The following is a 27,618-nucleotide window of genomic DNA, read 5'->3' on the forward strand; positions in this document are numbered from 1 at the left end:
GAGGTAAGGGAGACTTAAGAGATTATGAATAGTTCAAACAGAGGCGCTGAGGTCTGAAACGGCATATGGGGTGGGGTGGGGTGGGGAACATCAGCAGAGTGGGGGGAGGGGGATGAGCACAATGACACAGGGAACTTCCTCTGCACGTGGATGGAAGGGATAGAAATAACATAGTTTAGGAGCCACGCATCCTCAAAATACCTCCGTTATGGAAGGAACTTCCATAGAGAGAGCAGCAGAAAACCCCAGGCCGGCTGGGTGAGCGGGTGGGGCACCTCTCTGACCTCACGCTGGCCCTGCAAAGGGCTTACAGGAGGGACGGGTCCAGGATGGTTACTTTGAGGTCGATGAGAAAGTCAAACGTGTTCCTAGAGCCATGTGTGCCAAAAAGCTTGTATCCAGACTTGCTGCCTGGGCCTGGCTAAGACGCCTGTGGACACTGGGTAACATGAACTGGATGCTCCCCGCGTATTCACCACATGACAGGGGCTCAAGGACCGCACCAGGAGCCCAGTGGGAACTAGGAAAATAACAAACCAGAAATCACAGCACCACTCCTTTCTGGTTTCTTTTTCTCTTTGCCTTTTTGGGACCTGTTTCTCTGTAGGCTGCCGTGCCCCTTCTGCGTCGAGCACAGTCAGGCATGCACACGGGAGGGCGATGAGCAGAGGCACGGTGGTAGCGGGGAAGGAGGTCGGCACACATTTGTCAGCTAGGATGCATGTGAACCCTGCGGCAACGATGATGACAGAGGCAAACGAGATAGTGATGTGGTCGGGCTCTGTTTCAGACGAGAAAGGTTATCAGTGGTGTCTGACCCACAAGAGAGCTGCAACAGCCTCTGTAAGATAAGAGCACACTCTGTGTAACATATACAGAAAGGTTCTTTTTAGGGGAATTTGGTACAGGGCTACCCCTGAAGCAGCTGCTGAGGAACACAGGGGCTAGCCATGTCCTGGGCTCCCGATCCTGGTTCCTGCTGAGCACGTGGACAATCTCGTTACATGCCTAGGAGTGTGGCTGTGATTCACTCAAACCTCCCCGCCCCCCTCCACCATCTAACCCAGGCTTTCACCTCCCGGCAAAATGGGGAAGTCGCTGATTCCAGAGGTGACCAGAGGTCCTAGTTCCTAACCAGCATTTCACAGATTACTCCTTAGAATTAATTTCTGTCTCCTAAGCTTACTGTGGCTTTACCTAGACACGTCTTCTGTTTCTAAATTTGAGATGTAATTCATATACCATAAAACTCAGTCTGTAAAAGGTACAGCTTGCCCTCGCCAGTTTGGCTCAGTGGATAGAACATCAGCCCACGGACTGAAGGGTCCTCAGGTTCAATTCCCGTCAAGGGCACATGCTCTATTCCCCACTCTGATTGAGGCCTGTGCAGGAGATAACCAATTGATGTGTCTCTCTCACATCGATGTGTGTGTCTCTGTGTCTCCCTCCCTTCCACTCTCTCTAGAAATCAATGCAAAAAAATATCCTTGAGTGAGAATTAACAACAAAAAAGGGGGCACAGCTCAGCAGCAGTCGTGCAATGGCTGCTATTGAATTCCAGAGCGTTTTCCTTACCCCCAAACTGACAGGTCTGCTTGACAGACCTATAGGATTACAGGTCTTTTAAGGAGCTCCTTTTTTTAAGGAGCAGCAGCAATTTTGCTCCTGGGAAAATCAGCTGTGGGAGGCAGAAAATCACGCTGTAACCTAATCTAAGGTGCAGCTGCAATAGAACCTGACTTTGTTCTCCAGGGACATTCTATACTTTGCAGTACACCTTCAGCTTTCAAAATGGCAATAAATATACCACTTAGAAAACAACCGTCATACATGGATATATTTGACTGGGAGTACGACTTGGGGATAAAGAGAATTCGGGAAATCCTCTGAAGGTGCCTGCACATTCAGGAGGCTGTGCCCTCGTGGTCCTCTCTCCTACTTGGTCCTGACTATCTGCTTCCAGCATTCTGTCCCCCCATGGCAGAGCCCAGCTCTAGAGGAACCCTCTGTTAGAGGAGGAGCAGCTCCCCAGGCCTCGCCCAGCATGCAAAGCCCTTCCGTTACTGGGCTCACCAAGATCCTGTGCAGAACCTCCTGGGACAGGCTCTCCACTTTGCTGTTTGTAACGACCAGGAAATCCAGGTCAGACCCCCTGGCCTGTCTTGCTTTTGAGGGTCCCCCAGGGACTTGTCTCTCAATGCTGTAGCCCAGACAGGCTCCGCTGCCTGACTCCCAGACTCCAAGTCCCTTAGTCCCACCTGCTTGGCTCGGCTCCCTGTTAGCCTGTGTTGGGTCTCATTCATGCCAGTCTCCCTGGCAGGCCTGCCGCATGTATCCCCCAAAAGGCATTTTTGTATGTGAATGAATGAATGCTCTTCAGCCCCTCCCAGTCTGGCCCCTTGTTCTCCCTAAGGAATTCTAGCTCAGTATCTACCATCTCACCAGCAGCTGGGGAGAGCCCCCAGGCTGCCCAAGTCCCTGCTGGGCCTCGGGCCCTTCCCTTCCAATGGCTCAGAATTTGGACCCGGCTCCATCCTCCAAGACCAAGCTCCCAGTGGTTGTGAGGCGCTGGCTCCAGTAACTGACAGCAATCCCAGCAAGGCAGTCATGGATAAAAGCATGCTCCTGCCTGAGTGGCAGGGAAGTAACCTCCGGGGGAACAGAGGGGTTCAGCACAGGTCTGCAGCTGCCCGGGAAATGGTGGGATCCTGTCAGCCACCTACCCGCTCCTGCAGCAACAGAAGGCATTTGGTAACTGAGTTGAGACGTCCAGCTTTTAGTTATCTAGGTTTTTTTCCAGTTCACCTTTAAGAGTGAATTGTTTCCTTCTAAAGCAATAGAGCTTTTGAACCATAGTTGTTTTCATTAAGCAAATAAAGCAGAACCACTTTAGAATGTTTTATTTGCTGAAGAAAGGATACAGTCAGTCACATGATGCACAATGTAAAAGCTCCCACAGGCTCTGGGGGAGTCTCCCTCCCCGGCAGCCCTCCCCACAGGTAACCAGTGTCACCATTGCTTGGGCCTCTTCCTGCAGGTAGAAAGAAGACGTGATCGGGGACCCATTGGGGGAACTGTTGTGTATCGCAGCGGCCTTGGAGGCCAGCGGGGTCAGGTCTGTTTGCAGCGCTTGTGTCTGGGAATATCATGTGATTTATGATACTTAGAAGTCTTCTAAAAAAAAAGCCATGGGTTGACAGGGTCTGAATGCAGTTCTGAATCAATAAACTACAAAAATGTTTGGGGGCACACAGGCTGGTGTTTACATCCAGTAACCCTTGTTTTCTAACAGACCCACCCTGAGTTAATAAGAAACACTAGAACCTGTATAGCAAATACCATTTACACCCCTTTCCATAGGAATTCCTCGGAAAGTCATTTTTTTTTTTTTAGAGGAAGGTGTTAGAGCGCCAAGACAATACATTTAATCTATTGGCCTCCTGTTGTCTCACTTTTCTGTGGGTTTGTGCTTTATGTCTACTTGTTTGGGGGCACACAGGCAGGTGTTTATTTTAGAGCTGACAAATATGGAAGAAGCATGTCCACAGTCTGTGCAAGACTTTGGGAAGCAGGAGGAAGCTCATAGATCGTCAATCAAAATTCTCTTCACAGCCTGGCTGGCGTGGCTCAGTGGTTGGGCGTCGACCTAGGAACCAGGAGGTCCCAGTTTGATTCCCGGTCAGGGCACATGCCTGGGTTGCGGGCTTAATCCCCAGTAGGGGGCGTGCAGGAGGCAGCTGATCAATGATTCTCTCTGATCATTGATGTTTCTATCTCTCCCTCTCCCTTCCTCTCTAAAATCAATAAAAATACACTTTAAAAATTCTCTTCATAAAGAGACATGGATTTATTTCCTGATGCAGAGCCAAGGGCGGGGGGGGGGGGGGGGCGGGATCCTCATTTTGAAAAGCCCTGCACAGAAGGAGCCTGGCACGGAGCTACAGAGAATCGGGGTCTGTTTTTAGGATCCTGCAGGGCAGGTGGACTGAAATATTTCTTTTTCCTGCTGCCCATCCATCTGATGGCGGTGAAAGTCATCATGGAGATAAAGTTGCTTTTCTGCTCTATTGAAAATCCTCACTGACACGTACAAAGCAGAAAGAGGCGTGGCCCCTTCGGTCAAATTAGCGGAAATGAAGCCAACCTGGGAGAGCAAATGTGGGATTTTCCATAGATTTCATTTTGTAAAATATCATCCGTGACTGCAGTTGAGAATTGGGCTATAATGTAAGCAAAGATGGTATCAAATTTCTGAATGCTGCAGTAGAACTGAAAGATGTGGTTTTCGTTAAGAGAGAAACTATTAAATTCGAAATAACACCTCCGTAGTCCTGCTGCCCTTGAAACAAAATGTCCCAATGAAAGTCACCATTGAAACCGCTCCTGCCCAAAAGAGAATATGAATAAATTTCTAGTGACCATGTCCCAAGAGCCCTAGGATAGCTTCTCTCCTTTGATGGTCCCACACCAGAAAACTTCCTCTCTGAACTGCTTGTTCTCAGCAAATAAAACTGAAATAGGTAAGTTACACTAACTACAAAGAAAGCTGTCACTTCGTGTCTGTTGCTTTGAATGTCTCTATTCTGAGCTGGCCGAGCAGACAGGCCAGAGAGAGATCTGAGTTTCTCCCTCACAAACATTCAGTTATGAGTCAAAACGCTGACCCTTCAGCTCAAGATGTTTAGGGGGGCCTTTTCGGTTTTGCCCCTTTCTTAGCACCTTTCCCCCCGAGGGCTTCCAGATGGCCTTCTCCATTTGCGCTAGCTTTCTGCTTCTGATCATGGCACAGTTAATGGAAAAGAAGCATCCCACCATCGTGCTTCTCGGTTAAAAGTTCGTACCTGGGAGTGGAAACCATCAGATCATTGGTTGTTCAGAAATCAGATAAGACAGGTTTCTACCGAAAAAGAAAAAGGAAATGCTAACTACAGTAAAGGCCGGCATGCCAGAATGTGGGAACTGAGTGGAGCAGAGGTAGGGGCTGGGAGAATACGGGTTGAGGGGCGGAGGGGGGTGCCCGAGTGCTGATGAAGGGAGAGGACGGAGCCTGGCCAGGTTGCCCCACCGGTGAGGGCCGGTGGGCTGCGGGGCAGGAGGATTTCTCTACCAAGGACAACTCTCAGAACTGAGCTTCCAGTGTGGCCCCAACAGACATTTCTTTTTCTTTCTTTTGTTTGTTTTTTGACATTTTCTTTAATAAACTGTTTACATTTTTACAATGGGACGGCAAGGGGGGAAAAAAGCCGATTCGAAGCCTTAGGCTGCTCACCTGTAAAATGGGGCTAATAATTGTGCCCACCCCGCTGCACTAAGGGTCAGACCTACGGTAATTCATGTAAATGACGTGGCGTTGGCAAGCAGCAGCACTCAATGAAACCGGGCTTGCTTCCTCCCTTTGAAGCTGAAGGCCTGGCTAGGAGGCTGCGGGGAGAATGAAGTAATCCCATCCATCACTCAGCAGAGGCGCACACCTGGCCTGCAGTCAGGAGAGGGGGTGCTGATGTGCACACCTGAGCAGAGCAGGATGCATCCGCACTTAGATCGTTTCCCCGAGGGCGTAAACGAAAAAGAGTGTCACCAGGAAGAAGACAGAGCGTGGAAGACAGGAAGGGGACCCACATAGGAATCCTGCCCAACACATTCCTGACGCCCCAGCCCCCTGACTCTTCACCGGCACGACAAACAAAAGCTGCCAGCTGGGGGGCTAGAAGAATAGGTTTTCCATCAAAGAGGCTTATTTCTGGAAAGGCCTGTTTGATTTCGCATAAAGAAGTGCTTTCTCATGGGATTGCAGTCCTGACAGGCGGTCCGTGTCATTTCAGTGGCTTTCCGTCTGGGGACTCAGTCAGTGACATAAGCCACCCTTGATTTGGGGCAGAGACAGTTAGTTACTCAGGGTGTCTGCAGATAAAGCGGCCTAGATCCTATCTGCCAGGGATTCTGCTAACTAGGACTTCATTGCGTTATGACTGAATGCCCTTCTAGACATTTTCACTTTAAATAAACGTAAGAGAGAGAATTTTAAGCTTACAGGTTTACAGAGAAAGTAGCAGACTCAATTTTCTTTTGGACAAACCCAAGCTTCACACTTCACGCTTCACAATTTTGCACAGGCATTTATAAAGATGGTGTCTTTATAACGACATAAGGAGAATAAGGGGTGGCTTTGGGGATCTCCCGGGCACCCCACTGGATCACCTGGTTCACCCCACCTGGGGATGCAGTGAACTATGGAACACATTGAAAACTCTAAAGCTCCATTTATACCAGCCAAGTCCTTGGTTTAAGTCATAACGGAAATGGATACAGAGAATCGGAGAGTTTAAACAGAAAACTCTGAGTGTTTAAAATATAAGTCACTTCACAGAAATGTATTTCACACACAGCTCTTGAAAATAAAACCTGCTGTCCATAGTGAGGGCCAAGAATTCTGAGTGGTACACTGTTAAAAAAAAAATGTGGCCAGTTTGAGAAGATTGTGAAGAAAATTATGACTGTCACATACCAGTCTTATCATTGACCTGCTACTAAAGGACGTGGGGCATTCTGCAATGCATTTTATGACTGTGTTTCCACTGAAAAAGAGTATTCAAAAATCCAGCTCGAAAGTATTCATCTCACTCGATTGAGTCCTACTGGACTCATTGAAGATCACAAATATGGACCAACTCCTTCCTCCATATGAGACCATGAGTTGATAAAAATAATAGAGGAAGGCCAATCATTCCTTTGCCTGCAACGTTCGCCTTTCCCTTGTAAACACTTTTTCACATAATTATGAACAGAAGATAAGATTTTTGTCTGGTCCAGGGTTTAACAGTAGAAAGTGTCCATCTCTTTAGAGCTCTACTACTTCACACTCTAGGAGACATCTTTTCTGGGCTCTCATATATAGAGGTGCAAGGGACTGCCGAGTGCAGGACTAACAGAATTAGCCCACCCCAGCCCTTTCAAAGCACTTAGCACGGGAGGACACAGGCAGAGGAGAGGAGAGGTAGATGTCAGGTTAGTACAGCCAAGTGCCACTCTGGAACTCGGGCTCTATTTGCAGGAGGGAAAGAAAGCTCATCTCAGGGAGGTGGGGATGGGCTGTCTCACATCATGAAAAATGGGATTTGGCCGAAACTGGTTTGGCTCAGTGGATAGAGCGTAGGCCTGCAGACTGAAAGGTCCCAGGTTCGATTCTAGTCAAGGGCATGTACCTGGGTTGTGGGCACATCCCCAGTAGGAGATGTGCAGGAGGCAGCTGATCGATGTTTCTCTCTCATCGATGTTTCTAACTCTCTATCCCTCTCCCTTCCTCTCTGTAAAAAATCAATAAAATATATTTTAAAAAAAGAAAAGAAAAATGGGATTTAGCTCTTTCTATGTCTGCCCTTTGAGTGTCTTTTTAGAAAAACTTTGGGGTACTTTTTTATTGTGATAATATATATAAATAAAAATTTGCCATTTTAACCATTTTTTAGTGTATAATCCAGTGGCATTAATTACATTCACAATGTTGTATAACCATCACCACTCTCTTTTATCCAGAATATTGTCATCACTCCAAACAGAAACTTTTACCCATGGAACTCCCCTTCACCCCTTCCATCTAGCCCCTGGTAACCTCAATTCTACTTTCTGTCTCTATGAATTTGACTACTCTAGGGACCCCTTACAGTCATACAAATATTTGTCCTTTTATGACTGGCTTATTTCACTTGGCATAATGTCTTCAAAGTTCATCTGTATTGTAGCATGTGTCAGAACTCCATTCTTTTTTTTTTTTTTCCAATTAGCAATAATCGTACCTCAGATCAACCTCATTGGCTACGATACTGCCACTGCGCAAAGCTGAGAACTCCATTCATTTTCATTGGCAGAATAATATTCTAGTTTGTTTCCACATTACATTTACCCATTCATCTACTACTGGACACTTGGGTTGTTTCTGCCATTTGGATACTGTGAATAGGGCTACAATAAATATTGGCACACAAGTATCTGTTTGAGGCCCTATTTTCAATTCTTTGGAGACTATACCTGAGTCATAATTCTGTGGTTAGCTTTTGAGGAACCACCAAATTGCTTTCTGTAGGGGCTACACCTGTTTAATACAATCCCACCTGTGACGCAAGAGCGTTCCAGTTTCTCCTCACCAACATGTTATTTTCTTGGTTTGTGGTAACAGCCATCCCAGTGGGTATGATGTAGTCTCTCACTGTGGGTTTTATTGCATTTCCCTAATGATTTAATGATGTTGAACATATTTTTTTTTAAAAAATATATTTTACTGATTTTTTACAGAGAGGAAGGGAGAGGGATAGAGAGTTAGAAACATCGATGAGAGAGAAGCATCGATCAGATCAGCTGCCTCCTACACACCCCCCAATGGGGATATGCCCGCAACCAAGGTACATGCCCTTGACCGGAATCAAACCTGGGACCTTTCAGTCCACAGGCCGATGCTCTATCCAGTGAGCCAAACCAGCTAGGGCTGAACATCCTTTTATATGTCTACTAGAGGCCCAATGCATGAAATCTGTGTAAGAGTAAGCCTTCCTTCCCCTGGCTGCCAGCACCGGCTTCCCTCTGGCACCCGGGACCTGGGCTTCCCTCGCGGCCCCAGCTTTGTCTGGAAGGACATCCAGAGGATGTCTGGTCTAATTAGCATGTTACACTTTTATTATTATAGATTGGCCATGTGTATATATTCTTTGGAGAAGTGTCTACCCAAGTCCTTTGCAATTTTTTATGGGGTAATTTGTTTTGCCTGGATCTGTTCACATGACTCAATTTAGCTGTTAATAGGACAGGAATGGAATCGGAGGGCTTAGGACTCTTAGGTTCATGTTCACCACTTTGAAAGACATCCTTGATTTTCTTATTGAAGAAAAATGCTCTCACTCTACACAGCATCACTGCCTGGCTCTCTAGAAAGTAATCTAGGAGGTTTAGCATTTAGGTAAGACATGTTCAGCAAATTTACAGCCTAAAAGTGGGACAAGTTAAACCTACAGTCATTTCTTCCTCAACTATTAATGGACATATACTATGTGCCAGAGACAATGTTAGGTTCTGTGGATACAGGAGATGGACCTAGACAGGGGGAGTCCTTCTCACAGGAGAAGAGTGACAATAAGCAAAAGTTATTACACCCAAATAATGAAATCTGGGTGTAATAATTTTTGCGAAAAAAAATAAAAGAGGGCAAGTAATGGGATGATGATGGGGAGCCCCTGAAAAGCTGGCATTCAGTGGAGACCTGTGTAAAGTGGGAAACATGAAGTTCAAAGCCAGGTCAGGAGGAGGGGTATTCCCGGTGGATGTCAAAGCATTTGCAAAGGGCCTGGGAGGGAGTGTGGGCAGTGTGGTCAGACCACTGCAGTGAGGGGAGGGTGGTACATGAAGCCACACAACTGATGGCAGAATTTATCCACATTATGAGTTAACATACACTCGCAGCACCAGGCTTCTGTGATATTGATTTTGGGTTCAGATCGGAGGACACTGCTGTCCCTCCGCAAAGGTCTGAATAACAAGCACTTCATGCCATTTTCATTACCAGGTAAGAACTACATTTCCCGTAAGAGTATTTTTTTCATTTTATTTTTAATTGTGATAAAATATACATACTATAAAATTGACTATCTTAACCGTTTTGCCACAGGTATTTTTCAAACAGATAGTTTGCACAGAAAAAAGAAAATCTGCCTTAGGTCAGAATAAAACACACACACACACACACACACACACACACACACACAAATAAACAAAAAACAACCCTTAAAAATGTAGAGTAACTGTGGCCTCTTAGATGTCTTGGCATAGTCACCGTCTGATTTAGCAAACATTAAACAACGGACTACCTTGAAAGTTGCTTATTTTCCGGATGCATCAGCGTTTCTGCCCTGACACCTTGACCCCAGATTTGCTCCTTAAAGGAAGAAAGGGTGGCTGCTCTCACGCAGGCGCATCTCAAAGCTCCACTGATCTTCACTCAACCCTTTCTCTCCCTCCTCACAATGCGTTTATTATCTCTGCTCCTCAGAAACAGAACATATGCCCCAAAGGAAAATGAAGAAATAACCTTGCATTGCAACACTTTAATTGCAAGTTTCTTTGTCTTCCAGAGAGATAAAGAGTTTAAAAAGTTTGCAGCTGTGGGCTACCTGAAATGAAAGTGCAAGATAGGTTTGTTTCCTAAACACGGCAATTAGGATGGCTTTGACTTGTCCCTGTATTACACTCAACATGATTTCCAAAGGCGCCAGTGAATGCTCCTTTATTCTCCCAGTGGTTAAGGCCTCCCCCCACCCCTTTTCTTAAATTAAAAACAAAACAAAAAAATTTGCATTCATTCCAGACGAGAGCTACTTTATCTTCTTTCCTGTTGTGAACGTCAATGACCCCTGTGCTCCCAGCACCCTGATCTGCTGGAGGCCAAGGACCCTTCTAGGCTCTGCCTTCATTCTGGGGGTGCACCAAGCTAATAAGGTCATGAGCACCCAGAGTGGCCAGGGAAAGGACTAGACTGCCCCTGGCCCTCAGAGTCAAGTCCAGTGCTTCTCATATGTGCATGGGATCACCTGGGAATCTTATTAAAATACACATTCTGATTCAGTAGGTCTGGAGAGGGAGAGGAAGAGAGAAGCATCTATGTGAGAGCAAAACACCCACCGGCTGCTTCCTGCATTCCCCCTACTGGGATTGAGCCTGAAACCCAGGGCATGTGCCTGACCGGGAATAGCACTAGCAATCTTTTGGTGCAGAGAACAATGTCCAACCAACGGAGCCACACTGGCCAGGGCAGAGAGTCTGTACTTCTAACAATGCTGCCATGTGATGTTGATGGTCTTTGAGTAGCATGGCCAGAGATTCCAGTAAAGACGAAGAGCCAGAACTTCCTCATGTTTTCACACACTGTACAGAGGGAACCACCTCTCCCAACGCTGGACGCCACTGATCTTGAGCGGGAGTGAAGACAGAGTTGGCCCTTAGGAAACGGATACTGCGGTCCTGCCAGGCACTAGGCTAGAGACCTGACTTGCCTGGCCTTCTAGCATCCTCACAGGTGCTCAACGGGTTAGTGATTAGAAGACTGAACAGTGCTAAGCAGGTAGCAAAGGCTCAGACTCTTGTTCGATCAATGAGTAATTTTTCCTGAAGGACAAGTTTGATCTCATAACTTCCCTGTACAGAAGACTATCATAGTTTCCTACTAGATCTGAATCAGATTCACACTCCCAAGCCCGGACTTGGAAAGACTCCACCAATTTGCGTGCAAAACTAGAGCTACCCAGAGGGGAGGGGCTGCAAAATCAAGATGGAATATCTCTTCCTGGGCTCAAATTCTGTTTTCTAACCGGGACGGAATATGGGTCTGCTTAACTAACACACAACACAATTGCTCTGCCTCTCATGCCTGTCACTCACCCTGGGAATGGGGCGCCTCTCACACTGGATGAGGCCCCTGCCTGAGGCCACTCGAGACCCACTTCCAGGCACGGAGGAGCCGGCACCCATCACTCTGCATTCCCTCACCCGTGGGGGTTGCTCTGCACAGTGGTTACTGACAACCAGTTGGTTGTGCATGATGGTGCCTTGGCCATTTATAATTTACCCATAAATAGGCCCTCAATGGCCTGGTTACAGGGATCATGTTTTTATGGTTTCATTGTTAAATTTTGAAACCTTGCGACCATCAGATGTTGATGCATTAAAGTTTAGGGCCCAGATTCCAGTTGTGTTCCTGCTGAGTTTAATCATCCCTGTATGTCATACCCAATGTCATGGGGTCAGAGGTCTGTTCCAAGATTTCTTGCTGTGCACTAGTAACACATCATTCCCTCCACCCAAACCCCGCTGGCAGCTCCTGTCTCGCTGCAACAGAGAGCTGGGCGCCTGGCAGTGACCCCAAGGCTATCTATGCTTTGACCCTCTATCTCATTCCAACTTTTCTCCTGCTACCGACTGAGAAAAACGTCGGTAATAGAAATGACTGAGAGTTGTGCCATGGTAGACACTCAAAATAGGAGCTCAGGTCACCTGGGCCAAGAGAGGAGTTCCCAGATTCACCGAGATTATAAGAAGACAGACAGAACCTTTAAAAATATAATCGAACTATATTTACCTGCTCATTGGGTTTGGCCCTGGGGCTCGGAAGCCTCGTCTCTCCTCCTACCCCCCATGCCCCGACCGACCATCCAGTATAGAGCCTGGCAGGTGACAGGAGGGAGGTAAACACAGGCCCATCCCCCATCGGGAGGGGGTGAGGACGGCTGCAGTGCAGACGCACAGTGCAGGCCGGCGCATGTGGCCTCCGAGCCGCCTTCACTGCAGGAAGTGGCAGAGATGACTCCATGTGTCACATTCCTTTTCCTCCTGAGTCAGGGATCAACTCACTGGCACCCAGACCCTGCCCTGAGAGTACTTGGGGAGCCGCTGCAAACTCAATCAGCCTTAAAGTCACAGCGTCTGTCTTTCTGCAACACAAAGCCCTCGGTGAGTGTGCACACTCAGGCAGACCAGCACCAATGCAGACCCAGGGGCTTGCTTCTGCTCCCCACACTGACACAGAGTTCACTGTATAAGAAGATTACCTAAGGGAGTAGGACCATGCCACTGGGGCAGACACCAAGGAGAAATTCCAGCTCTGCTGCTTATGAGCTGTGCAAACATGGGCAAGTTACTTAGCCTCTCTGGGCCTGTTTTCCCATCTTTCTGGCAAGGTGGGCTGAGGATTAGACAGCATCACTGTAAAGCCCCCGGCACAGGACTGGTGTACAGGAGGGATTCAACAAATTGCAGGTACTTTTAATATATGTTAACCATCTATTAGTAACTTAGAGAAGAGCACAGAACCTTTTGATGGAATCCCACAGTCGACAGCAGCGGTTCTCAAACTTAGACATATGTCAGAACCCCCTGGCTGTTAGACCAGACTGCTGGGCCTCAACCCTAGAGTTTCTGATTCAGTGAGTGGGCTTCAGGTGCGGGGGTCCAGGGACCACACTCTCCCCAGGACCGAGTCCCAGCTCCTGAGGTTTGTTTGTACAGCCATTCATGACTCAGACCCAGCACTTCCCCAATTGGCCTAATCCTTCCCTGGTCCCTCTCGCAGGCCCTGGGCTCCAGACACCACGACGGGACACAATTCTGTCCTGTATGCTCTGCGTGTCCTATCTCAGCCCCTTCCCTTGTCCGTCCAGTCCCAGAGCAAGCACCACCTGCCCCGTTCTCCACGTCCAACCTCTCCTCTCTGTGTTCCCCGGGCATCTCGCTTGTTTCTCTTTTGCAGTGGATTAGGCCCACGGACCTGCAAGGAATAAAAACTGTGACGTCTGATCTTCCCTACTTGATGGCAGCTTCCCAGGTCAGAGGCTGTGTGGCAAAAGGCTGAGGTTTCCCACCAGGTCTTATGTATGGCCTTCTCTTTGCTTTTGGTTTTTACTAGTAAATGCAAATAAGTATCCATTGACTTGAAAGGAAGGAAAGCTGGCAGAGAGGTTAAGGAACTAGAATGAATAACCCCGGGCAAGGGGAAGTTGTGGGCTAACACTCTTCAATAATAGAACCATTAAAATAAAGATGACATTGACCAACTGATCTTTACCCCTGTGATAGAACAAATTTGAGGAAATGGGATCAAGTTGTGACATGTTAGGTTTAGGTCTGCTCTGGGGAAGTTCCTGTCATTGAGAATTATTAAGTGATCAGCCAGGGTTAGCAAGGGCAGAGGAGAATAATCTCGGCTAAACTTTAATAACGGAACTGACGATCTCAATTAGCATGACAGTTTCAGAGGTCTTACACCTTGCTCTTTTTTATACCCTGCTTTTATACCTTGGGTACAAAGTTGAGAGGAGGGAAGTGCCCTTCCCAGATTTTTTTTTTTTTTAAACTGGATATGAGTTTAGCAGCTGTTTGTGCTACTTAAGGATACACTTTTAAGTTACAAGTTGCTAACAATATTTCAAAAAGTAACAAGTATTGTTTTTTGGTGTGTGTGTGTGTGTGTGTGTGTGTGTGTATGTTTAAGGGATACCATAGGGAAGTGGTTCCTTTCCCATTTGGGGGAGGTACTGAGAACCCAAACCAGCCCAAACTGTGGTGCTAATAGGATTTATGCAATACCACACATCCTCTCTTCCCATTTGCCGGGTTTAACCATCATCTTTGCAAAAAGTTAAAGTTTTTCTTCCTCATTTTTAATGGAAAGTCTTCAAATTTCTGGTAGCCGGAGGAAGTGGCTCTTGTCCTCTCAACACTGAACAGGAAATGTAATAAGTTATTATTATTCTGATGAACTGAAAGGATAGCTCCTGCAGTCAGTTCTTCCTGCCACTTGAACCCTGGCAGCTGTGACTGTGTTTGTGCCAGACGGGCCTCTTGTCAGCTGCTAGACTAGGACTTTTTTGGATGGGGGAGGCATTAGGGAGCTGGGCAGAGAGGAAGGGAAGCGCCCATCTTAGGCACTACCAACCCACCAGGAAAAATGTGTTCTATGCAAGGGAAGTCTTCTGCCAACCTATGGGTTCAAGGTAAACACTGCTTCTGCTGGGGGCAGGTGACCTATCTGAGGCCCGTGTGGGAGGACCACGGGTCAGGTCACACCTGCTCTGATGCTGGATTCACTGGGGATCACTGGACGCTTATCTCTCTTTAGTCCTGCGTTTTAGAGCCCAGCCTACATCCTGAACTTTTGAATCAAGACACCTTTAGGTCAGGAAATGGCTCTAAATTCCAGTGCACACCAGTTTCCTGCAGATCCCAATACCTTGGCTTTTAGCTTATTTGCCTCTATAGAATTTAAGGAACCTGTCTGTCCCCCAATAAAATAATCCAAAGCAGCTGGGGTTCAACAGCCTGAACTTCGTCCTTCATTATTACTAGTTTAGGGGGGAAAAAAATCTTTCTTTCCTTGAACCTGAACAACGTTCTGACTGGGACCAAGACAGAAATGTCCCCAATAAACTGTGAAAAAGACAATCCAAATAGTCTGCTATTTGTTCTGCCATCAACCACATCTCTTTTTTTTAACTGACAGGTGCGACCAGCCCACATCCTTTGGCCCAGTACGGTCAGCACCAGCACAGCCCGCTGGCTCTGAGGCACTCCTGCCCTCGGCTTCTCCTCTCGCCACTGCGATGACCTGATTCAAGCAGTGGCCTCCTTACTGCCCACCCCACCCCCCAGACCCACCCCGACACTTTCTCATAACACAGACATCTGATCACGTCCCTCCCCAGCCTACATACAACACATCCAGATAAAATCGCAACTGCTTTGCTTGCACATGGGCCCTTGGAGTACAGGATGCTGTCCTTGTGAGAGATCCCTGAACACCCCTCCCCCACGCCAGCCCCCACCCAACAAAGCAGCCCTGGACACACAGGACCACACGGTAAGCAAGAACGGGGTGTTTTTCTGGACCCCCGAGGGCTGGCTAAAGCACGTCTTGTCCTGGGCGCCCACCACCCTTTGCAATGCTTCCCAGTCACACAAGCACCCTCCCACGGTCCAAGTATCCAGACCCCGTGCTCCCCTGGCCTGGCCTGGCGCAGGCTTCACTCTGCGACGGGGCTGGGGGGAGAACTGCAGCCAGCCAGCCCTGGACGACCAAGGAGACAGGGGAGGCCTGCTGGGCGGGGAGCGCTGGCAGGAAGCAGACTGACAGCCTCTCAGAATGGGGACAGAGATGTGGGACGCTGTGTAATCTCGCTCACCGCCCACTCAGCATTCAACCTCAAAAGCTCACTAAGAACTTCAGACGGGCCGAGTCTTCCGTTTCGTGGAAGCCCACTGTCTCAGGCTCAGTGCTTTGGGGCAGAAAGGATGAGTTGAGCTTTAACTGTCTTCCTAGCAGTGGACCCTACAGGAAGCCCACACGTGGCAACCACAGGGAACACAGACAAGGCAAACGACTTCCTATAAACCGGGTGGAGAACCTAAAGGTGTTTGGAGGGAGAGCCCGCTGTGGGCAGAGTCCCACCCATGCCAACTCTGGAGGCATGGAAGTGGATCCGCTGTGTGCTCCAGAGAGTGGGGCATGCTTCCCTTGCAGGCTGGGGTCAGGATATGGCAGGGAGAGGGCCATCGCCTTCCTGGGCAGCCACCTGGCCAGAGGGTAGATGCCCTCGGGCGAGGATAACCTGTAGAGCTGATGAACACCAGGGTGGATACAGACCCACCTGGCAAAAAGAACAGCCCAGGCAGCATTCCTGGTCCACTGAAAACACCATGTGGGAAAAACACTAATATTTTTTCCCATGCATTTCAAAGTTAGGGAAACACAGAGGGGGGACTGCGGGGGGAGTTTAATACTGACATGGCAGATAGAGTTCCTGCAGCACCTCCTTAAAACAACACTGTGCAGAGGAGGCTCAGGCTTGGAACTCCCCTTCTCATGGTCTCGTAAAACACGGATTTAGTGACCTTTAAAAATTCACCTTTATTGTTTCAGTTTTCCTGGTGTGAGAATTCCTGGTAGATAACTGAGAAAAGCAAGCTCATATTTCCTTATCAACACAGAGAATGCGTTCATGTTACAGATTTGCCATTTTGGGGGGCAGCTGGTGGGAAGGAAATGAGGGAGAGGCATTTGAAATATTTGTTACTGACAAAATGAACTAGAAGGCCACAGATTTATGTGTCTGTGGTTCTTCAAACAAAGTAGTAACATGCACCAAGCTTTCCCTCCAGGGTGGGATGGGAGGCTGAGAGACAGCCATGGAGACGCAGGGCATCCACCGATCCTAGAGCCCAGGCAGAGCTCTGCCCTAGGGGATTTCCTCTACGGGGTCTCCCTTCCAGGGCCCTGTGGCCAATCTGTTTCTGATAAGTCTCCTTACCACCTCAATAGGGCTATATAGGAGTTATCTCAAAAGCTATAAATGTTCATGCCCTGTCTGTTGGTCAGGTTTTCTGAATTAAGTGCTTTGTGCTATCTGTAAAGTCATAAAAATATGTGAAGGTGAAGGGGTGTGTGTGTGTGTGTGTGTGTGTGTGTGTGTGTGTGTTGGCAAGATTCCTTTAAGTCTAAACCACTCATGCCATCTTCTTGACTAGAAAGCTTTCTTCCTCAACTGCCTCTTGGAACTACTCCTTCTCTTGATTTCCTACCCATCCTCCAAAGCCCACTTCAAGAAACTCCCCTCCTCCCAAAGCCCTCCTGATTCCTGCAGCCACACTCCCACTAGCTCCCCACCACCCTCCGACTGTCTCTTATCACAGCTGCTTGGTTACTGTTAGCTTCACCCATCTCGTCCTCTCTGCTGGACTGTGACCTGTGAAGGTACAGTGATGTCTCCATCTTGTTTCTCACCAGCACAATGTTTCACGTCCCATAAATGTTGGTTGGCCTGGGCATGGATGACCCTTCCCCTAGGTCTTAAATAACTGAGGATAAATAGTTACCTTAATGAAAACAGCGTGCGTCTACATTTTCTTACTTGGAATAAACAGTAGAACTATCGGCATAAAAACTTACAATGTTTTTTTTTTTATCTGTAAGTAAATACACTTCTTATGTCTGAAAACAAATTCCCAACCAAAGACAGACAGACAGAGGTATAACCACAGAAATGCTTTAAAAGGCAAAACTTACAGCCTTCCAGGTAAGTTTATTTCTATTTAATTAAAGTAAATGAAACCAAGTCCAGTACTTGCAGATAAAGCACTTTCTAGAAGCTGTTTTTGCCAACTATTTTACAAAACCACTACCCTACCCCCAACAATGCAAAGCAGTTGGCCAAACCTTGCCCGTGTGTGAAAACAACCATCAATGGATAGCCAAAGCAATTCCTTTTTTTAAACTAATAGGTTCGCCAAAGAAGCAGTAATTGAACACAGGGAGTGCTTGTACGCACAGTCTCTTGGGGGGGGGGGGGGTAATAGTGCATTTCCACTTTCACAGCTAGTGGGGAGGCTGAGCGTAAATGATTCCCTTTGATTAGGATGCCAATATCATTCTATTGTTTTCTGTTTAGGTATGATTTTAAAATGCACATAATTCAAGTGGCCGAAAGGAAAAGGGAGGGGAAATAACACTTGTTGAAAGGTCTCTCTGAAAAACAAATTTGTTTTGATAGCACTTGCTGTTGCTATTACAACCAATGCATTTTATGCCATATGTGGGTAGTTTTTGTAATAAAACATGAGATGCTTTTTCAAAAGTGTAGCTGGCAGGTTTTTCTCCAGTGGCCTGCAGTTCATGGGATCCCTGGTCCTTTAGTTCAAATAAGATGGCGCCCTGCCCCACCTGTTGAACACTTAACTAAGCAACACCTGAAGTGCTTAAAGTGAACTATTCCATTCGGTTTCTGGGCTATCTTTTCCCTCCGGGATTCTAAGGCACCCACACAAGGATTGTGGACATAGAAGGCATCTCCATGAGCATGTTCTGCCCCAGCCTCTAGCATATTCCTGTTATTTTTCTCAAGGCTTGACTCCCCAGCGGGCTTTCCCCCGCTTCTCACCCAAATACAGTAAGTTCTGCAAACGCCTCTCTGAGTCTGCAGGGGCTTCTGAGCCATCTTGCACGCGGGAGTCACCACAGCCTAAACCAATTCTACCAGCGAAGGGAAATCTGAAACTGCTGGAGCCCAGGAAACCACCACCTCTCACCCTTCCTTCTGAGGAACTTCCATTTGCGGTGCTGGGTTGGGCGCACAAGAGCTCCCCTCGCGAGGACAGAAAATCAGTAACGGGCTTTATGTATTTATTTATCAGTAACTGTACTGAGTGATGGATAGACAATTCCTCCCAAAGGACTGGGCAGCGACAGGGATCTGAGAAGATGCGCATGTGGGGGCACCTCTAGCACTCTTTACCCTGAAGCCATTCACCAGCCAAGGGGTGGGTACTCCTTGCGGGGGGTGGGGGGGGAGGGGAAGAGCCTGGCATCAGTGACGCTAACCACTACCCCGCGGTGCCTGCCGCCCCAGCTTCATCCGGCTGAGCTCCAGGACAGCAGGGCCGTTTCTGGCGCCCCACTGCCTTGAAATCCCGCGCGTACCTTGGTTTCTCCCATTGCAAACAGTATTTTGTCCTAACACCATCAAAGGGGTTCTGAGAACAAGTGATCCTGCGATTATTCAGGGCCAGAACCTGAACGGGTGGACCTTAGCTGCTTGTGGAGGCAGTCGGAGGGGGCGTGAAAAAGTGGGGAGCGGGGGCTTCAGCTTTTCTGCAGAAACTGCAGTTCGGTGTCGCCGCCTGCGCTAGGCATCCCCGCGCGGCGAGCGCAGCCCTGGCCGTCCGACGACCCAGGAAACAGGTTGGGAGACCGAGCGACGCGCAGGTGGAGGGACCGACCCAGGCTCCCGCGGACCCCTGGTGCCCGAGACCTCGCACTGAGGAGCGGTTCCCGGGTGCGGGCATTGTCTGCGCGCGGACTTCTCCCGGGCGTGTTCTGCTGCCGGGAGGGGCTGTGTCTACCCAGCAGCGACTGTGCCTGGGGAGCTCGGGGCTCCAGAAATGTTGGGCGAATAAACGACAGCAAAGCCTGCCATCAAGTGGGCTTTTGGAAGCGCCCGTGTCCGGTACTGGGGTCCCGCGCCTCCCAACACCCCATCTTCTCGCCCTTTCCCTCCCGCCACGGTCCAACCCGCGGAACCGCCTCCCCAAGTTTCTGCCTCCTCCGACCCCGAAGCCTCCGCTCTGGTTTCTCCGTCCAGCCGTCGGGTCATCTCGCAGCCCCCGCGCCCCGGCGTCCCCAGCTCCCAGGGGCGCCGCGCGGGCAGCCGCCTTACTTACCTGCAGGGGCCCGAGCAGCGCGCAGAGCGCCAGCAGCGAGGACAGCGGGCGGCGCCGCCGGGCGCGCGGGGCCATGGCGCGGAGGGGCGGGCTGGGCGCCGCGCTCTGCGGCCTCTGCGGCGGGCTCCGCGCGGCAGGCGAGGCGGCTCGGGGCCCCGGGGTCGGCCCGCCCCGCCCCCCCGCCGCGCCCCGCCGCGCCCGCCCGCCCCGCCCCTCGGGGCACCTGTCCCCGCCCGCGAGACGTCCGGCTCCAGCCGGGCGGGGCCGCGGCGGCCAGGTGGTGCCCGAGGCGGGGCGCGGGGGGCGGCCCGCGCGGCGTCTGCGGCGGGACAGACCCGGGCACCGGGGGGTGAGGGCCGCGGGGCCGATCCGCGTCCGCCCCGCCGTGAGTGCGGGGCTTAGCCCGGAGCCTCCTCCCTTTGTCCCCTTGGCGCTGCGGGTTGCCTGCCGCCCGCGGGCAGACTGGTTGCCTGCGACCTGACCCGGGTGTCTTTCCAGGTCGCAGACGTCCGGGGAGGGGAGGCAGCCTGGCCCTCGCCCCCGCCCGCGCCCGCGCGCTCAGCCCATCCAGGCGGGGCCTCCCAGCGGTGGCGGCCCACCAGCGGAATTAAGGAGACGGGGCGGACTCCAGGGAAAGGGTCACCACAGTCACCGCCCAGCGCAATTCATAAAGTCCGCCTTCGCCGTTTGCTGGCCACTGAGTCTCTTCCAGGGCCCTGCTCCGGGCCGCCAGCCCCTGCTGCCTCCGCCCCTCGCCGGTCAAGGCACTGGGCCGGGCGGGCTTGGCCTCTCTCCTGATGAAGAAGCAGCAGTTGGGGGTCTGGGCGCAGCACCTGCTGTTCTGGTCGCTGGGGTGCCTTCCTCAGGAGTGTGTCTTCCCTCACATGCTAGGTCCGTGCTGGACGCACTGTGTAGGCACTCCTTTGTACAGATAACTTTTTGAGTGGAAATAATTGGCCCACGTCGATGAAATACATTGTTTTGAATTCCTTGAGAACGTGCCTCACTCTTCTGACCCAGCACATGGTGTATCTTAAGTATTCCCTGTGCGCGTGAGAAAACTATGCATTCCACTGTTGTTGGGTGAAGTGGTTTATAAATGTCATTTAAGTTAAATTGGTTGAAATACCCATATTGATTTTCTGTCTTCTCCTGAGAAAACTGGAAATTTCCAACAATAATTGTGGATTGGTCTATTTTTCCTTTCAGTTCTGTTTTTCCCTCATGTTTTGAAGCTCTGATTAGAGGCATAAACATTAGGATTGTGTGTTCTTGATAAATTAACCCTTTTATCGTGATGGTAAAATGGGGTTCTGAAGTCTACTCTGACCTCAGTTGTATGTATAGGACTTCACTTTTCTTATGAATAGCACATACAGGGCACATCTCATTCTATCATTTTATGCTATCTGTGTCTGTTTTAAAGTGACAGCATATAATTGGGTCTTGCTTTTTCATTTTATCCAGTTTGACAATTTCTATCTTTTGACTGGCGTGTTCATATGTCATGTGATTATAGATATGGTGAAGTTTAAGTCTATCTTGCTATTTGTTTCTATTTGTTCCATCTTTGTCCCTTTTTTAAATCTTTTGGATTATTTGAGAATATTTTAGGATTCTATTTTTCTCACCACTGTTATCTTATACTAGAGGCCCAGGGCACAGATTCCTGCACCAGTGGGGTCCCTTGGCCTGGCCTGCACCCTCTTGCAATCTGAGACCCCTTGGGAATATTTAAGATGCACCGTTTCCACCTGATCCCAACAGGCCAGGTGGAGGGACCCCACCAATGCATGAATCCGTGCACTGGGCCTCTAGTATGCATATAAGATCTTTGGTTAATCTCTTACTGCCCTCCCCCTCCCCCTTCTCTCTGAGATTAATCAGTCTGTTCCATGTTTCCATGCCTGTACATTGAATATCTGCCCCCTGGTGGTCAATGCGTGTGTCATAGCTACCGGTCGAACGGTTAAATGGTTGCTTAGGCTTTTATATATATAGAGATACCTCCTTGTTTTGCTTTTTTAGCTCTGGGATTATAATATGCACCTATAAATTATCACAGTCTACCTTCAGATAAAATTCTGCCACTTCAACCCTAACTGGTTTGGCTCAGTGGATAGAGCGTCAGCCTGCGGACTCAAGGGTCCCAGGTTCGATTCCGGTCAAGGGCATGTACCTTGGTTGCAGGCACATCCCCAGCAGGGAGTGTGCAGGAGGCAGCTGATCGATGTTTCTCTCTCATCGATGTTTCTAACTCTCTCTATCCCTCTCCCTTCCTCTCTGTAAAAAATCAATAAAATATATTTTTAAAAAATTCTGCCACTTCAAGTGTCCGTAAGAACCAGGGGTACCCCCTCCCTGCTCCCGCCGCTGTGCCACTGTAGTCAGACGACTTGCTGTGCTTTGTGACTCCTTACTGTGCAGCCTGATTCATGCATCGCCCGCTTGCTTTGCTGCCTTTTGGAAAGCAATCTGGTGGTGTTGACTAAATAATTTTAAAGTGCAATTATCCTCTGACAAAGGAATTCCATACCTTGGAATCTAACATATCAATCCATGAAGAGAGAGGTATAAGGATATTTGCCTTAGCATTTTTGGAAAACCACTAAGAGAAAACTGGGAAGATTTGTTAATATAGAAATGGTAGAAAAAATTGTGGTCCATCATAATATAGGATATAATGCAGCTATTTAAAAACATTAAGTAGTTTGGGAAAGATGTCCATGGTTCAGGGGTAGGCAAAAGTAGCTTGAATTACCAGCCATCATTACCTAAAAGATAATCATAAGTAAGGATATGAAATAATAACACAAATAATACAATAATTAATACATGATAAAACAAAAGTAAAATGTTTTGCCCACCCCTGTACATTAAGTAAAAGAAGCAAGTAGCTGAACGTGAGCGTGGCATGACCACTGATATCTCCCTGTGGAAATTTGAGACCAGTAAGTGACCATCATTGATGCCCCAGGACACAGAGACTTCATTAATCAAAAGTATGATTACAGGCACATCTCAGGCTGACTGTGCTGTCCTCTTGTTGCTGCTGGTGTTGGTGAATTTGAAGCAGGTATCTCCAGGAGTGGACAGACCCGTGAGCATGCCCTTCTGGCCTACACACTGGATGTGAAACAGCTGATTGTTGGTGTTAACAAAATGGATTCCACTGGGCCACCCTACAGCTAGACAATGTGGGCTTCAACGCCAAGAATGTGTCTGTCAAAGATGTTCGCCGTGGCCATGTGGCTGGTGACAGCAAAACTGACCCACCAATGGAAGTAGCTGGCTTCACAGCTCAGGTGATTATCTTGAACCACCCAGGCCAGATCAGTGCTGGATATGCACCTGTGCTGAATGGTCCCACAGCTCATATTGCTTGCAAATTTGCTGAGCTGAAGGAGATTGATCATCGTTCTAGGAAAAAGCTGGAAGATGGCCCCAAGTTTCTGAAATACCGCCATCGTTGATATGACTCCTGGCAAGCCCATGTGTGTTTGAGAGCTTCTCTGACTACCCTCCTCTGGGCCGTTTCACTGCTCGTGACATGAGGCAGACAGTTGCTGTGGGTGTCATCAAAGTCATGGATGAGAAGGCCGCTGGAGCTGGCAGGGTCACCAAGTCTGCACAGAAAGCTCAGAAGACTAAATGAATATTATTCCCAACTCCTGCCACCCCCGTCTTAACCAGTGGTGGAAGAACGGACTCAGAACTGTTTGTCTCAACTGTCTTAAGTTTAATAGTAAAAGTTTAATGATTACAATGCATCAGAAAACCTTCAGAAGGAAAAGAGAATGTTTTGTGGACCATTTGGTTCTTTTGTGTGCATGGCAGTTTTTAAGTTATTAGTTTTTAAAATCAGTACTTTTTAATGGAAACAACTTGACCAAAAATCTGTCACAGAATTTTGAGACCCATTAAAATAACAAAGTTTAATGAGGAAAAAAAATAAGCAAGTAACAGAATAATCACCCCATGCTTTTTAACAACAATCATAAGTGGAAATATATGGAAAGACAATAAATAGCAAACACTAGTATACTTATACTTACAAGTCCATTTAATCCTTACAATGGCCTTGTAAGAAATACTATTATCATTCCCATTTTACAGATGGGAAAACTGAGACACATAGGTCAGTAACTTGCTGAGGGTCATTGCCATTAAGTAGCAGACTTGGGATTCAGACCCTGGCTGCCTGGTTCTGCAGTGCTAGTCCTGCCTCACTAAGCACTACATTTAAAAAGATAAATATTATTAATTTCAGAGAGAAAGGATGAGGGAGGGAGGGAAGGAGGGAGGAAGGGAGTGAGGGAGAGAGAGAGAGAGAGAAATATTAGTGATGAGAGAGAATCATTGACTGGCTGCCTTCTGCACGTCCCACACTGGGGATCGATCCCACAACTCGGGCATATTCCCTGACCTGGAAGTGAACAATGACCTCCTGATTCATAGGTCCATGCTCAACCACTGAGCGATGCTGGCCATGCAGCACCAAATTTTTAATATCAGGTGAGTTGCAGAAGGAAAAGGAGAAACTACTAATTTTATTTTTAGTGTTTCTAAATTATTTACATTGAGGAAAAAGTACTTCTGCATTTGAACCGACAGCTGTGTAAACTTGGTAAATAGATGTTAAAACTCTAAATGAAATAAGTGAAGGAATGCTTATAAGTACAGATGAAAGAAAGAATAGTCATCTGGCCTATTGTTATCTTGAATGTGGAGACAGGCTTTCTGGGAAAAGCAGTGGGGTAAAAGCTGGATGAGATGATGCTTTTGCCAAAAGAAACTATACTTTCACTGTGCCACTTCATGAGAAACACCGCAGCTCATTCCTGGCATACTTCCAGCATTACCCCCTTCTTGGTTAAAAAAAGATTAGGGGATTTAAGACTTCTGCTTGGAAAGCCCCAGAGGTGAGTGTGCTGGTTTTGGAAGCGCTTTGAAAAATAAAATGCCCATGTTAACATATTAAATCTACTTTTAAAAAAAGCTTAATTAAAAAAATTTACTTATTAAATACTATTTCTGCATTTACAGAACTATCACTTAAATATTTTATAAATATTAATGGAGAATACCATATTACCAACATAACCCATTAAAATAGGCTTGAGGATGCCCTCTTTTTAAATATAAATAAACATTATTATGAGAAACATAGAAGTATGCTAAAGCAATTTTTCTCTCTGAAAAATGCACACACTGTAGCTAAAGGGGTTGCCCATCATTTACAGAAACTAGTCTAAATGTTACTTATAATTTAAAAACCACCCACATTTGTAAGCACATGTATAATTAAATTTGGTTATATATAATAATTGTAAGATGCGTTTTAAACAACAGTATTTATTAAAGTTAAATGTTTCCAATTTCTTAAAAGTACTCAGCTGATAATGAATTGTTGTATTTGGATGCAGAAAAACAAAGTGCATGATACAAACACAGGACTCATAGGTTTACTTAAAAATTTTTTATATGAATAGTGTGCATTTCACCTTGGAAATCCCCACTAGACCCCTCTTCTGCACAAGCTCAAGTTATCAGAATTAAAAAGCTAAAGTAAAAATGTGGCCATCATTTTTTATTCAAGTGAATGCCTTACATTACATTTGAACAGTCTTCATTTAAGCACCCAAGACAGAGACACGATCTCATTAAGGAAATGCTAATAAATGTCAATAAGATTGAGAATTAATCAGTTTATGTAATTTTTTTCACATGATGATATAAGAACAGTTCTGTCACTGGGCACAGAACTAAAGAGAATACATAGACTGGTGGGCATGGCTCAGTGGTTGAATGTGGACCCATGAACCAGGGGGTCATGGTTGGATTGTCAGGGCACATGCCGATGTTTTGGGCTTGGTCCCCAGTAGGAGGCGTGCAGGAGGCAACCTATCAATGATTCTCTCTCATGATTGATGTTTCTCTCTTCTCTCTCTCCCGTCCTCTATCTGAAATCAATTAAAAAAACAAACACACATTAAGAAAAAAGAGAATACATTAAAAAGCAAAATTTTTAAGTGAACATAAGACTACAAATCTTATGTCTCTTGGCTTTCTGAATGTCCTGTTTTGAAAGGTGTCTATTTAGGTGCTTTGCCCATTTTTTGATTGGATTGTTTATCTTCCTTTTGTTAAGTTGTATGAGTTCCCTATAAATTTTGGAGATTAGGCCCTTATCAGATATGACATTGGCAAATAAGTTCTCCCATGCAGTGGGCTTTCTTGTTGTTTTGTTGATGGTTTCTTTTGCTGTGCAGCAGCTTTTTATTTTGATGTAGTCCCATTTGTTTATTTTCTCTTTAGTTTCCAATGCCCTAGGAGCTGTATCGGTGAAGAAATTGCTTCAGCATATGTCTGAGATTTTGTTGCCTTTGAGTTCTTCTAGTATTTTTATGGTTTCCCGTCGTACATTTAAGTCCTTTATCCATTTTGAGTTTATTTTTGTGTATGGTGTAAGTTGGTGGTCTAGTTTCATTTTCTTGCATGTATCCGTCCAATTTTCCCAACACCATTTATTGAAGAGGCTATCTTGACTCCATTGTATGTTATTGCCTCCTTTGTCAAATATTGAGCATATTGGTTCGGGCCGATTTCTGGGCTCTCTATCCTATTCCATTGATCTATATGTCTGTTCTTGTGCCAATACCAGGCAGTTTTGAGAACAGTGGCTTTGTAATACAGCTTGATATCTGGTATTGAGATCCCACCTACTTTGTTCTTTCTCAGGATCGCTGCAGCTATTCAGGGTCTTTTTTCATTCCAGATGAATTTTTGGAGAGTTCGTTCTAGGTCTGTGAAATATGCCATTGGTATTTTAATGGGAAGTGCGTTGAATTTATAGATTGCTTTGGGTAGTATGGACATTTTAATGATGTTGATTCTACCAATCCAAGAACACGGTATGTTCTTCCATCTGTTTTTGTCTTCCTCTATCTCTTTGCCAAGAGACATATGAAAACTTGCTCAGAGTCACTAATCATTCGAGAGATGCATATCAAAACAACGAGGTACCATCTCACACCTGTCAGGATGGCTATCATCAACAAATCCACAAACGACAAGTGCTGGTGAGGATGTGGAGAAAAAGGAACACTCATGCACTGCTGGTGGGAATGCAGACTGGTGCAGCCACTATGGAAGACAGTATGGAATTTCCTCAAAAAACTAAAAATGGAACTCCCATTTGACCCTGTGATCTCACTTCTAGGAATATATCTCAAGAAACCAGAAACACCAATCAGAAAGGATATATGCACCCCTATGTTCATGCACCCCTATGTTCATGTCACAATTCACAATAGCTAAGATCTGGAAACACCCTAAGGGCCCATCAGTAGATGAATGGATTAGAAAACTGTGGTACATCTACACGATGGAATACCATGCTGCTGTAAAAAAGAATGAACTCTTACCATTTGCAACGGCATGGATGGAACTGGAGAGCATTATGCTAAGTGAAATAAGCCAGTCAATGAAGGAAAAACACCACATGATCTCACTCACTCATGGATAATAAAGACCATTATAAACTTATGAACAAAAATAGATACAGAGGCAGAGCTGCCTTGAACAGACTGTCAAACTACAGCGGGAAAGCCGGGGAGGGTTGAAGGGCGGGAGCGGGGGTGGGCGGTAAGAGATCAACCATAGGACTTGTATGCATGCATATAAGCATAAACAATGGACATAAGACACTGGGGGGTAGGGGTGGCCGGGGGATTGTTAAGGGCGGGAAAAAAAGGAGACATATGTAATACTCTTTGTAATACTTTAAGCAATAAAACAATTAAAAAAATAAAAGACTACAAATCTTTCAGTGAAAAACCTAATAAATACAAGTTTTATTACCTATCCTTTTATGTT

At 47.1% G+C, this 27,618-nt stretch overlaps 1 protein-coding gene and 2 pseudogenes across 3 annotated transcripts in view; 1 reads left to right on the top strand and 2 right to left on the bottom strand.

Annotated features, from left to right (window-relative positions):
• TNFRSF11A (TNF receptor superfamily member 11a) overlaps positions 1–19,800 on the bottom strand; it is a 55,203-nt gene extending 35,403 nt beyond the window's left edge. For 2 of the 3 annotated variants that reach the window (XM_036323205.1, XM_036323203.1), the window contains exon 1: positions 19,741–19,800. The gene's annotated coding sequence lies outside the window, so the exon portion shown is untranslated. The remainder of the gene's footprint in view (positions 1–19,740) is intronic. The other variant, XM_036323206.1, reaches the window with a different exon arrangement.
• Positions 7,653–7,838, bottom strand: LOC118663935 (annotated as a pseudogene).
• A 2,944-nt stretch (positions 19,801–22,744) lies between the features above and the next one.
• LOC118663292 lies at positions 22,745–23,395 on the top strand (annotated as a pseudogene).
• Positions 23,396–27,618: the final 4,223 nt, after the last annotated feature.

The sequence above is a fragment of the Myotis myotis genome, unplaced genomic scaffold (genome assembly GCF_014108235.1).
Source record: "Myotis myotis isolate mMyoMyo1 unplaced genomic scaffold, mMyoMyo1.p scaffold_m19_p_9, whole genome shotgun sequence".
Classification (NCBI taxonomy): domain Eukaryota; kingdom Metazoa; phylum Chordata; class Mammalia; order Chiroptera; family Vespertilionidae; genus Myotis; species Myotis myotis.